Source organism: Nannospalax galili, unplaced genomic scaffold (assembly GCF_000622305.1).
Source record: "Nannospalax galili isolate Female #2095 unplaced genomic scaffold, S.galili_v1.0 scaffold202, whole genome shotgun sequence".
Lineage (NCBI taxonomy): Eukaryota > Metazoa > Chordata > Mammalia > Rodentia > Spalacidae > Nannospalax > Nannospalax galili.
Genome location: NW_008349000.1, coordinates 4,390,618 through 4,408,833, shown reverse-complemented (window position 1 = coordinate 4,408,833; position 18,216 = coordinate 4,390,618).

Below are 18,216 nucleotides of genomic sequence, written 5' to 3'. Positions count from 1 at the left end.
GCCGGTGGTTTTGCATGTTTGATAATGTATGAAGATTTTGGCTTTCCTAAGCATATAATTAGTTGTTTCAATCTTTCTGGAAGGGGTGTAGCTTGATCACTTCCAATTTTATATACATGTTTTCTCATAGCAATCTGGGCAAATCATGAGAATATAGACATGGATTATCAGAGCTCTTCTTGCTAAAAACCCCACTCACTGGCAAAAAACCTAACACTATTTTGACATCTTCTTCATGAGTAGACGAAATACATGGTGACAAAAGCCTTAAGATTACATGGAAAAGTTCTATTAGGAAATTTAAAATTTTCAACCTGGTAAATTTAATCCAAAGTGACTTAGAGCTACTTAAACAAAATAAATGATTCGAACGTTTGTTTTGCCTTGGGGCAGTTGTGTTTATAGGAACCAAACTCAGTGTCTGTTTCCTGGGATTTGCATTCCCCCAAAGTGGTTATGATGCCCATAATTCTTTTTTTAATTTTTTTGTTTAATAATCACGTGATTAGAAGGAGCATTTCATTTCAGCTTTAACATATTCAATAACAATTTCCAGAGCAAAGATACATCTCTTTCAAAAGTGGCTGTAAATTTTTAGGTTCACAATTGACTTAATAGAGTTATATAATATTGAACTCAGTGTAAACCCTGAAAGACATAGAATTGAATGAGATTTTAACCTTTAAAAAAGTTCTCCATTTCATTTTAAAATATACTGTTTCCTACAGATAGACTCATTTTTAATACTACTAACACTTAGATGTTTACACATGCATCTCTGATCTCTATATATCTGATTATTACTAGTCACAGTCAGTTACACTCGGATCCTTGGCACCTGAGTATGGATATAAAGTCATTAGGTAGATTTCACTGGTAATGTTTATCACCTCTACTAATGAACATGAAGTAAATGTTTGTGCTTCCTCCTCAAATATAACTCATTTTTTAAATTTGTTGATTTTTTTTGTGTTTACCAAACAGAACATCCCAAACAATCTTATCCCGCTATAGACCCACTTCCCAAATGGCACCCTCCCATAGCCCCCCCCCAATCCTACACTGGAGCCCATATACTCTGTCATCTCTGTTACTGTCCACTGTGTTGTTGGTGCCCCCCAGCCATTCCCCAGTGCTTGTCCATCTCCTGAATCTACTCAGCCTATCTAGAGATCCCTGTTTTAGGAAGATCAGCTGTTCCTCATCTAGCAGCCATCAATTGTCAATATTCCTCTAGATAGATTGGGGTCTGCTGTTCATTTTCCCAGTTCTATGCTGGGTTACAGTTGGGGAGTCTCTTGGGCCAAACTGGCCAACAACTCAAAGGACGGTATCTCCTGTCTGGAGTTGTTTCTTGTTATGTAGCTTTTAGCTATACATATGGACTCTTAAAAAATTATATTGACCCCTTTAATCTTTGGTTACACGTTCCTTTTGGGTGTTTAACACCCTACAGCTGGCCCAGATAAACCAATTTATTATTACTTTTAAGGCTGTTTGATGATCTATTCCTCAGGGGTCACATGGGCTTGGGAGGAGCCCCTGGTTCCTTTCTTTTACCAGTTCTGCCTATGTGAAGATAAGTCAAAGGTCCTTCTCGACCATGGTTGGCTTCACTTGGAAGCATGGAGGAAATGATTCCTCTGTGTTGATCCTCCTATTTGTAGACTAGACACTGGTTCAAGTCCATATGGTGGGGTCTCAATGGCCTCCTTGATCACAAGGGCAGGTGACTCACCACAGTTACAGGACATTTTGAGAGATCCTCATAGTCCTTGAGAATGTAGACGACCTATGAGGGCAAGGAGCAAAAACTGTCCTTTCTGTCCCTCTGACCAAATTAGTATAGGCATCAAAGTATGGCTGCTAAACATCTGAGAAGGCTAGTTCCCCCAATGTGGTACTTTTAATTACCATGTGCTATGTATATAAAGCTTCGGCAAAGACCAAACATTCTCAGATAAACCTTGCCTAGACAGATAGATACTATATTCCTTGATTTAGTTGTATATATAATTTTTCAGTAGGTTGTTGGATTAATATGGTTCCCTCTGGTTTTTTAAAACCAGCCAGGCATTATTTCTCTCTCACATTGTCTAATGCTTCCACCATGGTTTTCCCACTTAAGGTGCCCCCATTTCCCCCCTTTCTCCCTTACTAATACCCTTCTCTTATGGTCCCACCTCTCTTGAGCTCCTTCTTTCCCTTTATCCCCTAGGTTCCTTGTATAATCTTCCCTTCCCGCTCCCCTTAAAATAACCCCATTTATATCCATATCTCCCTTACTAATGCCTGTTTCCTACTGTTCTTCCCTTTCAGGTTCTTTCTTTTCATTTACCTCAATGGTTCCTTTCCATTAACCCTGTTCCTGTAGTTATGTCTGAATACATATTCACTTATCAGGATTTGGTGCTAGGATCCACATATGAGGGAGAATACACGTCATTTTTTTCCCCTGAGTCTGTGTTACTTCACTTACTATAAGTTTCTAGTTCCATCCATTTATCTGCAAATTTCATTATTTCATCTTTCTTTACTGCTGAGTAAAACTCCATCATGTATATGAACGACATTTTCATTATCCACTCATCAGTTGAGGGACACTTAAGTTGCATCCATCTCTTAGCTATTGTGAAAACAGCAGCAACAAACATGGTAGGTTAATTTGTAGTTTTTTAAGAGTTCTCCACACTGCTTTCCATAAGGGTTGAACAAGCTTGCATTCTGCCAGCAGTGGATGAGTGTTCCCCTTTCCCCACAACCTCTCCAACATTTGGTATCATTTGTTCTCTTGATCTTAGCCAGTCTGACTGGGGTAAGATGAAATCTTAATATAGTTTTAATTTGCATTTCCCTAATTACTAGTGATGTTAAACACTGTTTAAGATGCTTCTCATCTGTCTTTATTTCTTCTTTGAGAACACTCTGTTCAGTTCCTTAGCCCATCTTTTAATTGGCTTACTTCCTTTTTTGATTGTTTTTTGAGTTCGTTATATATTCTGGATGTTAAACCTCTGTCAGGTGTGTCACTGGTGAAGATTTTCTCCCATTCTGTGGGTTTTCTCTTCACTTCCCTTGTTGCCTCCTTTGATGTACAGAAGATTTTAGTTTAATGAGGTCCCATTTGTTGATTCTTGACCTTGTTTCTTGAGCAAATGATGCCCCATTTAGAAAATCCTTTCGTACCCTATATCTTGTAGGTTATTGCCAATGTTTCTTTCTAACAGTTTCAGAGTTTCAGGCTTCACATTGAGGTCTTTGATCCATTTGGAGTTGACTTTTGTGCAAGGTGAAAGTGGTTTAATTTCATTCTTCTACGGGTGGAGATCCAGTTTTGCCAGCACCATTTGCTGAACATGCTGTCTTTCCTCCAGTGAATGTTCTTGGCCCCTTTGTCAAATATCAGGTGACTGAAATTGCATGCACTCATATTTGGGTTTTCAATTTTTTTCCATTCATCTATGGGTCTATTTTTGTGCCAGTACCATGTTGTTTTTATGACTATAGCTCTGTGATACAGTTTAATATCTGGTATAGTAATCCCCCCAGCATTGCTCTTGGTGCTCAGGGTTGCTTTGGCTATCTGAGGTCTTTTGGGCTTCCATAAGAATCTTATGAATTTTTTTTCCAATTCTGTAAAAAATTTCTTGGCATTGCATTATCTTCTGGTGTCTTCCTCAATCTCTTTCTTTAAAGATGTAAAATTTTCATTGTAGAAGTCTTTAATGCCTTTGGTCAGGTTTATGCTGAGATATTTTCTTTTATATGCAGCTACTGTGAAGGGGTGTGTTTCCATGTACTCTTTCTCTGACTGCTTGTTATTGGTATATAGAAAGCCTATAGACTTTTGTAGGTTAATTTTGTAACATGCCACTTTTCTGAACATGCTAATAATTTCTAGGACTTTTCTGGTGGAATTTTTGGCATCTCTTAGATATAATATTATATCATCTGCAAAAAAGGATAAATTGATCTCTTCTTTTCCAATTTTTGCTCCTTTAATTTCCTTCTCTTGTCTTACTGCCTTTTCAAGAGTTTCAAGCACTATGTTTAAAAGGAATGGAGACAATGGACAGCCTTGTCTGGTTCCTGATTTCAATGGGAATGCTTCCAGTTTGTCTGCATTTACAATGATGTTGGCTGTGGGTTTGTTATATATGGCTTTAATTATGTTGAGGTATGTTCCCTCCAGTCCAATTCTCTCTAGGACTTTGAACATAAATGCATGTTGAATTTTGTCAAAGGCCTTCTCTGCATCTACTGAGATGACCATTTGACTCTTGTCTTTGAACCCATTTACATGACTTTTGAAATTTATTGACCTACGTATATTGAACCATCCCTGAATCTCTGGAAGCTGACTTGATCATGGTGGATGATCTTTTTGATATGTGTCTGTATGCGGTCTACAAGTGTCTTGTTGAGAATTTTTGCATCTATGTCCATTAAGCATATGGGTCTATAGTTTCCTTGTTTGGTTGTATCTTCATCTGGCTGTGGTATTAGAGTGATGCTGGCTTCATAGAAGGAATTTGGAAGTTCTCCCTCCATTTCTATCTTTTTGAATAAATTAAGTAGTATTGGATGTAGATCTTTTTTAAATGTCTGGTAGAATTCTGCTGTAAATCCATCTTGTCCTGGGCTTTTTTCAGTCAGGAGGTTTTGTGTTACTGTTTCAATTTCCTTATGTGTTATGGATCTGTTTAAGCTGTTAATCTCTTCTTGGTTTAGTTTTGGTGGTTCCCATGCTTTTAGACACCCATCCATTTCTTTTAGGTTTTCAAATTTAAGTTTTTAAAGTATTCCCTTATAATGTTCTTGATCGTTTTCGTGTCTGTTGTGATGTTTCCCCTTTCTTCTCTGATTTTGTTAACTTGGAAGTGCTCTTTCTTTCTTTTGGTTAACTGCCCTAGCGGTCAATCAATCTTGTTTATCTTTTCAAAGAACCAGCTCTTGGATTCAGTGATGCTTTGTATTGTTTTCTTAGTTTCTATTTCATTAATTTCTGCTCTGATTTTTGTTATTTCTTCTTGTCTGGTGGGTTTGGGTTTCATTTATTGTTGCTTTTCAAGTGTCTTCAGTTGCAATGTTAAGTCATTTATTTGTGTTCTTACCAATTTTGTAATGTGGGCCCTTAGAACTATAAACTTCCCTCTAAGGACTGCTTTCAACATCTCCCAGAGATTTTGTTGTGTTGTATTGTCCTTTCCATTTAATTCCAGGAATACTTTTATTTCTTTCTTCATTTCTCTTTTGACCCATTCATCATTCAGGAGTGTGTTGTTTAATCTCCATATGTTCGTGTAGGGTTTCTGCCAGTATTGATTTTAAGCTTTATTGCTTTGTGGTCTGATAGAATGCATGGAATTATTTCAATCTTTTTTTATTTGTTGAGGTTTGTTTTGTGCCCCAGTATATGGTCAAATTTGGAGAAAGTTCCATGGGGTGCTTAGTAGAAAGTATATTCTTTGTTGTTTTGGTAGAATATTCAGTAGATGTCTGTTAGGTCCATTTGATATATGGTATTGTTTAATTCAGATGTGCCTCTGTTAATTCTCTGTCCTGTTGACCTATCTAATGGATACAGTGGGGTATTGAAGTCCCCTACTATTAATGAGTTGGGATTAATCTGGGTCTTAAATTCCTGTAGTACTGTTTTTATGAAGTTGGGTGCACCAGAGATTGGTGAATATATGTTCATGATTGTAATATATTCTTGGTTTATTGTTCCTTTGATCATTATGAAGTGGCCCTCTTTATCTCTTCTGATTAGTTTTAGTTTAAATTCTATTTTATTATATATTAGAACTGAAATGCCTGCTTTTTTCTTATTATCATTTGCTTGGTATATTTTTTTCCATCCTTTCACCTTAAGGTAGTGTCTGTCCTTGAAAGTGAGATGAATTTCTTGCAGACAACAAAAAGATGCGTTTTCTTTCTTAATCCATTCAACTAGTCTGTGTCTTTTGACTGGGAAATTCAGTTCATTGATATTTAACGTTATTAATGAAAGATGTGTGTTGATTCCTGTCATTTTTATTTTTGTTGCCATTCTTGATATAGCTGTGCATTTCCGCAATTATACCTTCGTTGAATGTCTTTCCGCAACCCCTTGTGTATAGTCGTTCCTTTTTTCAGCTCTTTGTATTGCTTCTAGAACTCTCTGAAGGGCTGGTTTTGTGGACATGAATTCTTTCAGGCTATTTATGTCATGGAAGATTTTTGTTTTCTTTCTGATGGGTGACGAGATGTAGGGTGCTGGGAATTAAATTGTAATCTCTATTTACAGTATTTACTTTCTGTGGTGAAAGATGTAGACCTGTGACAGACAGGATACCCAAAAGTGTGTTAGTTAATAAAGCAAAAAACAGAAGTTAGGCCTGGACTCAACTCCACAGCAATGTGACAATCTCAACTTTACTTCAAATGCTCACAATGACCAAGGCTTGGCATGCTTCCCTTATGGTAGGCACTTGGTTAAGAACTTCATACATCCTACACCATTCTTTGATCCTCCTGATTAGACTGGAGAGCAATTATCCTTATTTTCACTACTTTACAGTTGAGTAAACAGAGGCCTTATGGGAGCTGAAGAAATTGGCTCAAAGTCACAAGCTAGGTAAATGAAGGGGCCAGGTTTTGAAAATTTTATTTCGTTATTTTTGATACAGTGTCTCATTCATCCCAGGCTGGTCTCAGACTTCTTATATAGCTGAAGATTTCCTTTAACTTCTGATCCCTCTACCTCCACCTGCTGAGTGCTTGGATTACAGGTATGGGTCACCACGCTTAGTTTATGGGCTGCTGGGGATGAAACCCAGGGCTGAGTGTATGCTACAAAAACACTTTGCCAAATGAGGCTACACCCCTAGTTTTAGGTTTCGAACTTTTAAGCCTTTGATTATGGTACAGTTTTGAAGGAAGACTTTAAAGTACTCTGAGCGCAGGCAATTCTACAGAGAGAATGAACACAGTATGCTCGCCTTTGTGAAAATGCTATTATTTTTGGTCAGGTTGGCTGAAAGACCTTGGAACACTACTTATACCCCCTGAGTTTCCAATGACATTATGAAAGACCTGATAAGAAATGTTACTTTAGAAAAGCTGATGAAGGGCTGGAAGGATGGCTCAGAAGTTAAGAACACTCGTTGTTCTTGCAGAAGAGTCGGGTTCAAATCTCAGCACCCACATGGCAGCTAAGAACTGTCTGTAACTCCAGTTCCAGGGGATCTGACAGCCTCTTCTGTCCTCTGTGGGTATTGTGAGACACGGGTGCACTTCTTACATGCAGGCAATACACTCTTACACATAAAATAAAAATAATAAATAAAATATTTTAAAAAAAGAAAAGCTGATGAAAACATTCTTTAAACATTTCATTTTAAGCTAGACATTTCCTTAGGAATATTTGTTAGATTTCCAATTGCCCATGGAGATTCAGCAAGAATATAAGAATAAAGATGTCCCCAAATGATTCATTTTAGGGAAGCTGTGTTAATTATTGTTGCCATTTGGATGATGATAGTATCATGGAAAAAAAGAACAAAAATATTAATTCGCTTATATAGAGCATAAGATGCTTTTATATTATGGTTATGACTACAAAAGACATTTTTAAATAGTTTAAAAGAAATACAGCAAGAAGCATAACAAATGGTTGTGTCAAGTTGGATCATTTCATTTTTTATTTCTTAATTATGAGTTTTAAATACTGTAGTTAAATTACTTTCATATTAGAAAATAATGAATAAATAGAAAACTAAATTAGAAAAGCCAGAGACATTCCAGGTTTGTAACCCACAGGGATTCTTGGCTGATCATCAACCCAGAAGAACTGAAGATGATTCAAAGTGTCTCCAGAGTCAGATGAGTTCTCCAAGATAAGTGAGTTAAAGAAAAGATAACTGAGTTCAGGTTAGGCATTGTAGAGGTTTGCAATGGACTCTAATACAGAACGCAGGAGTGCGCTAGAGCAGAAAGGAAGAACAGGAGGGGATGTTTCTAAAAGAAAACCTGTTAACCTTTTATGTCAGGTTTGTTGCATGCTGAGTGTCCACCAGATAACTGATAATTTTACATCCACGTTTGGAACAGGAGTTAAAAGTCGTGATTATCTGTAGAATAACCATCTGAGGACACACATTGACTGCAAATAGGAGCATGTGAAGCCATCCAGGAAATGATTCCAGATCAGAGACAAGCAGGGAAAGAAGCTTGAGGCAATCAAGTGGGAGGCCCGGATTGGACTGTTGTACTTGGATGAGTTGAGGACATTGAGAATGGAGTTCGTCACAGAAAGTGAGAATGATTTAGGTGCAAAACTGAGTTGGGGTAAGGCATAAGGCTTGATTTCAGGTGACTGTGTGAGTGGTGAGAACAACTCATTCTTGGAATTCTTTCATGGAATGAGGAGAACAAGCAAATCGAGGCAAATTCATGGGCTCAACGTTGTCAAGGTCCTATAGTATATCCAGGGAGAAACAGGCAGGAAGAAGCTGGATCTCAGTAGAATGAGGTCAGGTCATACGGCCAATGTGATAGAGACTACAGTATGTGGTCAATAACTCAGAAAGAGCAAATCAAATGGCATCAAAGGCCATAATCATCGTCAGAAGGACTGAGAGGTGGCCCTTGATTTGGGTGTAGGGAAGGTCATTGGTACTTTGGAAGACAGCCCAGAACAAAAGTCTAAGAGCAGTAGGCTCGTAATGAATAAAGAGCCAGACACTGTCAACAATACAGCATATACTCTCAGGAACATTGGTGTCTACCAGTGAGGTTCATGGCATGTCTTCACAATGTGGAAAAGGAACCAGGACAGAAATATGGTTGAAAATATCCCAAATTAGAGCTAATAGGCAAAGCATGTTCTCAGTGGACAGGGAAGAACAGGCACACTTGTCACCCCAATAAGCTCTCACAGAAAGACTTTGCAAACTTACGTGAGAACAATAGTTCCCGCGCTCCCTCTCTGCAAACCTAAACCTGTGTTTTAACTAGTCTGGCATTGGTCCACAAAAATAATCACTATTCTCCAAATTAACAAGGGCTTACCCCTTTCACCCTTGAGTGAGCTATGAAGAACAGGCCACTAGTCACCAGTTCCTCATCTTTGACTTGCCTGTGACTTTGAAATCCCAGTCTACTTTCTTTCAATCTTTTGCTAGTGCAGACATTTTCTAGGAGGCCCCCAAAGTAAAAATTCCATGGGGTTCAGACCTTTGGGCTGATTGTTCCAAAATGTCCTCTCAATTTGGCAACAAACTCTATTTAGCTGTATTTCCTTTCTTTTTTGGTGGATAATATGGGCTGTGATCCAGCTTGTTTGTCTCAATTAATAAGAGGAGAAAAAGCTAATTTCATTGCTATATGTTAAAGAATTTATTACTTATTTTGTTTCAACTGCCCCCATAAAGTCATCGTTTGAAGGTGCATAGGGTTGAGGCACCCTGTTTAGGATTGTGAATCCATCAACGGCACAGTGTGGTGAGAAGCAACGAGTTGGTTTCCTGGTGTACGCAGAGCTATGTAGTAGCAATTGCTAATGTACACCAAACCAGTCTTTTCTTTCTTTCTCTTTCTATAAAAGTAACCATGTCCTTGACATCTAGGCCTCCAACAGTTGGTCTTCATGCCTGTAGATGATGTAATCTGGTCTGTTTGAAAGTCTCACTACCTACATATGTGATGGGATCTGGCTGCCTAATAAATGAAATCCTGTTTCCGCTTGCCTCAACTGTGATCTCATAAACCAGCTCCACGTGGTTTATTTTGTGATTATCCCCTTTGTCAAGAGAATTATTTTGAGGGACTTCTTCGGCTTCCACATTTGCATGGTACAACATACCACATCCTAAGCAATGCATAAGCCACAAAGAATAAAAATAAAATCAAGTCAACCTATTTTGGAACTTGTATATTATTTGTCCCAGACGTTAGTTAGTTTTAGTTTTATAGAGTTAAATACAAAACATATGAAAGATTCTTTTGAAACTGAGCTTCTAAGCTTTCCTTAGAAGAGGAGGTTCTGCATGTATCAATTGAATTAAACATGACGTGGGATTCCCAGGGTAGAAATTTGAGCTTTTCAGAGAGTGTTAGGTGGTTGGACTGAAAGGACAAATAAATAAGAATTTTGGAAGGCTTATAGGTCTTATCAAGTCTTATTTACACCCTTGGGAGTGGCAGCTTGTAAAGCAAATTAATATGTGTCCCTACTGTTCTTCGACTCCCATGATACTTTTATAACTCTGGTCTGTGGTAATAATCCTACATAGCTAGCCTGTGTTGATGGTGTTTTGTTTCAGAATATGGAGTTCTTTTCAATACCATATATCTTTTTCTTTCATGTGAGTGCTATTTTTTGATGAAAGAGTAGGATTACACAAAACAAGTCAATGCCCATAGCCGACTGTATTATAGGAGGGGTATTCCTTCGATGACCAGACATAAATAAAGTATATCAATTAGGATTGGGTTGGTTTGACTTTGGCAATTATGTGGGCAGGACTAGGCTTAAATTATAGCTCAGCAGTTGGGGAAACCCTTTTTATTCCTAGAAGCTGAAGTCAGTGCCTTAGAAATAACACCCATGTGTTAAAAGTTTAGCTTGTGACATGTGTTCCTTATTTGCTATGGATGGCACTGTTGTGAATAAACTTTGTGTTTCAAGATTTGTACATTGTCACAGTGAGATATAGTTTGTGTTTGCATCAGGTGATTTTATTTTTCATTGAATTAAAAAGCATTTTATGTCTGAAATCTATTTAAAAATAGAAAAAGGCATTAGAAAGTAATAATCTCATATCAAACCCACTCTGTGCAAGTAATCTCTGTGAGCAACTGAGTCTTCTATGTTTTAAAAAACATCAGCACTGTTTGTAAGAGCAACAAGAACATAGTAAAACAATAACTGAACAATGACGGCAGCAGCCAGCACTTACTGAGATCAATCAAGTTCTATTCTCCATGTTTCACATAAACATTTTCACTTACTTTTCAGCAAAGAATATTATGGTAGGGAGACTTATGACTCAAATTACAGATGACTAAGACAGAGAAACGTAGAATAACTTAACCAAGTGGAGCATGTTTGTGTGTAAATTCAAGACCCCTCCTGTAGCCTCATGTTCATGCTCATTAAGATTTAAATCGCACTTTAGAAACAGTGCAACTTTCTTTCTTCCCCACAAACTTGTAAGGATCTCCCATGTTAATACTTTTTCATAAACTCAATTCTTCATAAGCCTAATTTAAATGGCTGCCAATTTTTTTCTTTATTTAGCTGTATCCAATTAAATGTAATTAATCCCTGGTAAGTCAGGCATTTAGATTCTTTGCAGGTTTTTGATAGTATAATAATGCTTTGATAGATTTAGGCTTATAAAAATGCTAGTAGAGTTCATTGTTTTCTTAGCATGACTTTCTAGAAATAGAATTCCTGTTTGTTATGAGGACGTTTTGAGGTCACACTTTTCTTAAATTACAGTGAGTCCAAGTCACTTTGAAAAAATGCCACATTGGTACATAAACTTCAAATCTTCTTTAAAAGTCAGCTAATGGGAGTACCTATATTTTGGAAGCTTTTATGATGTGATGAGAGACGGCAGCAGGCTAAGCCATAGGGAAGCCATTCTCTGACTCAGGCCTGACCTTTGCTCATTAATAGGCCACTGCCTTATCTTTGTATGAAACTCCTGGAGTTAATCCATACGCAGAGTGCCCATTGATTGTGACTAAGCTGTGTTCTCAGAGCAGCTCTTAGGGGAACACAGCAAGAAGAGAAATTAGCCAAGAATTGCAAGGCATGTGTAGATGCTTAAAAGGCACAACATGAAATGTTATTTTAAATCACAATTCTTATCGACTTCTCTGTAATACAACAATAAAAGAGCATAAAATAAAGTTCAGCTCCAAAGGATTTTTTATGAATACGGGAATTTCCAGGTGCGTTATGAAGTAAAGGCAAGATGAAGCCACTAGATAGTTTTACTGCAGATGCTGAAGCTGGTGTTGTGACATGAGTGCACTTGATGTCTCGGCGTTGCCGCACCTCAGGTCCTGAAAATATTGTCACTTCTTTTAATAGCCCATCTGCTGTGGCTGCTTTTATTAAATTTATTATTAATGTGTGTGTGAGTGTGCCATGGCACATGTGGGGAAGTCAGAGGACAACTGGCAGAAGATAGCTCTCGCCTTCTACCATGTGGGCCGCAGGGGAGGATCTCAGGGTAGGCCTGGCAGCAAGGACCTTTACGAGCTTAGCTGTCTGTCTGGCCCTTAGCGCCTCTCTTTTCTCCTGCATTCTGACCTCAGCTGTCCCACCACCAAACCTAAATTTAGATGCTCTCTCTATGCTGTCTTCTCATTCTCTGGTAGAATCTGAGTTTCCGTCTTGCTCACTGTCCTTCCCTGACCTTCAAAAGGCAGGAAACCACACACAGACATAGACACACACAAAGACACAGACAAGCATGGGAGAGAGAGAGAGAGAGAGAGAGAGAGAGAGAGAGAGAGAGTTCATTAACCAGTAGCTCTAGCCCTGAGGTGAAACTTTAAAGCAGTGTTTAATGATTTTATTCTCTGTCTTCACTTGGTGTTCTCACAATCTCTCTTGTCCTGGGAAGGTTTTCCCACGTGGGCTCAAATTTGTCATGACTACTTTCTAAAAAATGACAGTTAAAGCCAGGTGTGGTGGTATGGTGGTGTATGCCTGTAGTCCCAGCACTTGGGAGGCAGAGGCAGGCAGATCTCTGTGAGTTCGAGGCCAGCCTGGTCTAGTACATAGTGAGTTCCAGGACAGCTGGGGTTACAGGGAGACCCTGTCTCAAAAAAATAAAGACAGTTAAGTAATCGAACGAGCAAACCAAGCTAAGTGAAAGAGCACGCTCGTGGCTCTAGTAAACTGAAAAATGAAAGTAGGGGATTAAATACAAAGCGATGACGATGAGAATACATAAATATATAGTAGCATTTAGGATTATCTAGGAGATTAAATTTCTGTAGCTCCACCTTTCCTTAAATAACATTCAAATGCCCCCTTTTCCAACGCTCCCTCAGGGAAGGTAAAAGCTTATATAATGTTGCTTATTATAAAGTCTCCATTGGTGCTTTATTCAGAGGCTTATATTTAAATTCTTGACTTTCAAGGAACATTGTAGAAAACTCCCCCTTGGTGATTCTCTAAATGCCATAAAGCTGTGGGCACCCAAATTTGGCTGCACATCTGAATCCCTTAGGGAGCTTTATAAAAATGCGATGGGGCCTGGAAATTTGTGTTTCTCCAATTGATTTTGATGCTCAGCCAGGTTTGTGGACTCCTGTTAAAATGGCTGTTTGGACATGAGCTAAGTTAGTTTCGGTGCCTTCTGTAGATGGTTAACGTTACTGTGCATTGACACTGTGGTAGTCACCATGACAGATACTTCATAGCCAAAGAAAATTTTCTTGGTTTGTGAGTGGCAGAAAATAAAATCAAAATCTTCATTCTCTTGTAACCCCTCAACAAAATGTTGATGATTCTGGCACCAAAATAGGCATGGGACAAATTAAAGTCGCAAATTCACTCTTTGATTCGGCCTGAAATACCGTTCAGTGGTAGAGCACCTCCTTGTCCAGCAAGAAAAAGATCCTGGCTTTAATTCCCAGACTGAAAAGTAAAATCTCTCCCCCATAAAACGGAGATTGTTACTTTTACATCTTTTTACTTGATGTTGAAATAATTTTATGCTTACAGAAGAGTTGCAAAGCCATTCGACTGCTTATATAGTGTATACTAAGCTTTCTCTAAAGTTATCTGATGTGTCATGCTTTGTAATACGAACATTTTATGATACATTTCTTGAAATGAAGTAATTATGTTTTCCCAGATTTTCTATCTCAGTCTGTTCAGGCTACGGTAACAAAGCACCTTACACCAGATACTTTATAAAGAACAGAAATTTGTTGATTATAGCTTGGTAGACTGGAAAGTTCAAGATCAAGGCATCAGGCAGAGCCTGTTCTTCACACACAGATCTATGTGTGTCTTCTTGGAGTGGAACCGGCAAGGGACTCCATTCAAGTGTGCTTTGTGAGGGCTCTGATCTCATTCATGAGGAGGGAATCACAAGACCTAATTATTTCCTAGGAGTTCTGCGTCTGCATACTCTAACACTGGGTGCTGGGTTCCACCAGCTGGTCTCCCACCAGCAATCAGACTTTAGTTTCTATAAACAAGGTTTTTGTTGTAGTATCCAGGGCTCTACATTGTATATAATCACAGTGCTTTCTTTAATCTGTGACAATTTCTTCTTATGTTTCATGACTGACACTCCCCCACATGCTTTTTGCCATATATATATACATATATGTACATATATATATATATTCATTTCTGTCCCTTGTGATACTGGAGATCAAACTCAGGACTATATATGCTAGGCAAGGGCCCCACCATTGAGATACATCTCAGAACTACCCTGATATTTTAAAATACCCTGGTACCCTAGAGCTCCTTCTGTTTTGGGTTTGGCTAATGTATTCTCATGGTTAGACTGGTGCTATAATCTTGGGAAATGTTTCTTGTTGAAACACATCAAGGTCTTTGTAAGATTCTTGAAACCAGGATGTAGGCATTCTTGGATTAAAGAGAACAGTTGGCGTAGGGGCTAAGAGGGTTTACTAACTCTTGCAGAGGACCTAAGCTCAGTTCTCAGCACTCATATGGTGGCTCACAACCACCTATAACTCCAGTTCCAGGGGATCTGATTCTGATGCTTTCTTCTTGCCCCCTTGGCTCCCTGAATGCATGTGGTACACATAAACTCATGCAGATTTACACATATACACGTAACAAAAACAAGAGAACAGCTGATAACTGCAATGTGATGGCAGCCCTGCACAAGGCCAGATCTTCAAGAAATCTTCCAACTGTAAAGCCTAAGACTAATAGGTTAATATTACAAATCGAAATTCACATGTCAAAGATGAAATCAAGATCTGGGTAGATCTCAATGTCTAGTGATAATCCTCTCTCCAAAGTATAGTCCCCATTTCAGAGAGAACTTGGGTTTTCTTGCATAGCAGCTGAATTCAGAATGTATAAGCTATCTCCATAGTGCTGGGCATTCCCCAGAGTGGAGTGTTATTATGGTCCCTGAAGAGGCATCTGTGAGTGAGTGTTTGTTGTAGGTAATTGAAGCAATTGAGTTGCTCTTGTGGTTTTCCCTTGTTACTAAAAATTAAATTGATGTGTAGTTAAATGAAAAGCAACCTAGTTTGAAGAAAGCAATAATCTGACTCTAACTAGGACCTTGGTTTGAATCTGTGAAGTCACCTATTTTTTATTTAATTTCTCTAAACCTAGAAGAGCTGAGTCTTTATTTTTTAGCATATGAGGCATAAGAGGTTTTTTTTTTTTTTTACTATGAAATTTAACAAAATGATTATAGCAAACAAAGTTGTTCATTTGGACTGTGATAAAGTCCCTCTGGAGAAATGGAGACACAACCATAACACTACAAATGCTATGTGGAAATGGTGACTATGTATTTTGGAAAGACTGGTGAAATGGAAAATGTTTTTGGCAACCAGGATGCCTGCTTTAATCCTAAGGCTTCAGGTATTTACCACGTTGATGACCCAACCATCCAATCTTTTTTGAGTTCCTTTTTTAAAATTTGTATTATTTTTGCTGTGTTCTGTTGGCTCTTTGTCTGTCAGGATCTCATGTGGCTCATGCTGGTTTGGCATTCACCACGTGCTGGAGACTGGCCTTGAGCTCCTGATCCACCACTTCCAAGTGCCATCGTATTTGGCTTATTTCTTACATTACAGAATCAGACATCATTTCTGACTCTAAATTCTGTAAGTTTTTAATTTCTTTTTAGAAACTTCATTCTTCATGTTCAAAAACTTGTTAAGTATTGCTAAAATACTTTTGATAAATATATTCTGATAATTTCCTTGACAATTCAAGAAATGCTTCCCTACCTTTTCCCAAGTTTTCATAGGTAACTTGTAAAAATCTTAGGAAAGTTTAATCACAGTTTGAAAATTTACACTTTTTGTTGTATTCTTTATTCAGATACAATCACAGCTTCAATCCTAAGCGAGACTAGTTTAGAGATGGGAGCTGATGGTATTTGTAATAGAAAGTGAAGTCATAGACAAATATGCATTCAACTAAATGACTAAACTGTCCATCTGCCCAAGATGTTCTTATTTTGTTGGCACCAAAGCTATAAAGTGTTGGAAACAGTTTCATTGTGATAAGTATAATCAACACATTTCCTGCAGTCGCAGACCTGTTCATAAACAGCATTGAAAGAAAAATAAAGTGACATAATGTCTGGGAAAGAATTTCTTAGTATAAGCAGGCTCAAGTCCATGATTTGTGGTTTTCCAAGCTCTCAGTTTCTTCTGGGAGGCCTGTTGATGGATTTGCCCTAATGGTTGAAGGCGAATTTGTCACTGAGCTCTGAGTGAACACTGTCTGCTCAGTGAGATTGAGAGCTGCTTTGTTTTGTTATCCCTGACTGAAAGAGGGGGTGCATTCTATCCAGATGCCAAACTTCATTCTGTGAACTTAATGGTTCTTTCTTTCTGTGACTTTTGCCAGCTTTAACTAACCCTTGAAAGCACAGGGTGAGATGCTTTTTTAAGGTCACTAATGACATCGTCTTTAAATCTCCTATTCTGCTGAGAGTTAAAAGGAGCTCTGTGATAGTTCAACCAGATTTGTCATGAGGTGCACACCTGCCATTTCATATTAAATTCTAGTATGGGATCATCAATCCTATTTAAAAGTTAATCATCCTTTAAAAGAATAACAGAGAGGGGGCTGGAGAAATGGCTCAGCGGTTAAGAACACTGGCTGTTCTTGCAGAAGACCCGGGTTCGAATCCAGCACCCACATGGCAGCTAACAAACTGTCTGTAACTCCAGTTCCAGGGGATCTGACAGCCTCTTCTCTCCTCCATGGGCATTGCACAACATGGGTGTACTTACCTACGTGCACACAATACATGCATACACATAAAATAAAAATAACAAATAAAATATTTGAAGGAATAACAGAGAATGGTGTTCTTCACAAACAGTTTCCTGTAATGGTGTTATAGTTCTATTGGCTTAAAATAAACCATGTTTAAATAAATAGGTGGATCTATTTGGCGATTACTTTCAAAGTCTGAGTAGTTATAATCTGTACAGAAATAGCGAAATTTTGTGGTTTTCAACACCTCTTAAACATCATACAGAAAATGTTGATATACTCTTTACCTAGTTGTGTGGTAATCTTTAGCAGCTACCTCTCTGGAGAGCTAAGCTCTGATATTAGCAGTACCTACCTGTGCCTATGGTGTAAATATTCTCATCACACCTAATTTCAAGCTACCAATGTTGTTGCAAAGGGGACTGGGAAAAATGTGCTCTAAGAGCCAGTAGCAGCCAGTTCTTATAAGCCACTGATGGCACCAACATGAATGAAGATGAGCACTAAATGGCAAATTCAAAACCATAGAACCATGAACAGAAAAATGCCTGTTGCTCAGGTTGGACCAGGCACAGTTAGCAATTTCAGACATACCCCTTTATGTCTTAACATTTTTAAAAACAAAGTCTGCAGGTGGAAGTACATTAAGATCAAGTCGCAGTTCCTTTTTGATAAGACTTTGCCATTGCGTTAAAAACCGAATCCTTAAGAATTGTATCATTTTCATCCAAAATTACATATGTAAGGGATTCCCCTTCACAAAATTAAAGAGTGCTCATGGACAACTCAAGGACATGAAGCAGAAGAGACCACAAGTCAACAGTGAATTCAGTGTCCACTCGTGATTGAAAACAGCCTGGAGACCTCAGCCCTGTTAGCTTCTCAGAACAGCAGCTGAGATGTGAGTCAGGATGTGGCGTCTAGAGACTGTATAGATGACCTGAGTCCCTCCCGCCCTCTCTGCCTCCCTCTCTCCTTTTTCTTTCTCTTCTTCGTAATGTTGCAGCATAGCCTAATTTCTTCTTACGTTTGTGCCCCGATTGATGTTTTTTTGCATGAGCATGAAGTAAAAAGTAGCTAAAATCACAGTTCTGGCATTTACAAGGAAGACGTGCTAAACGTGATGAATGGTGTAGCAGCCTCAGTGATAGTCTATTTGGTTTCTGGTATTTGCTATAATCAAACTCTATGCAGAGCTCACACCTCTTTTGAATGTTAACGTTCCTTAAATCACTACTTAA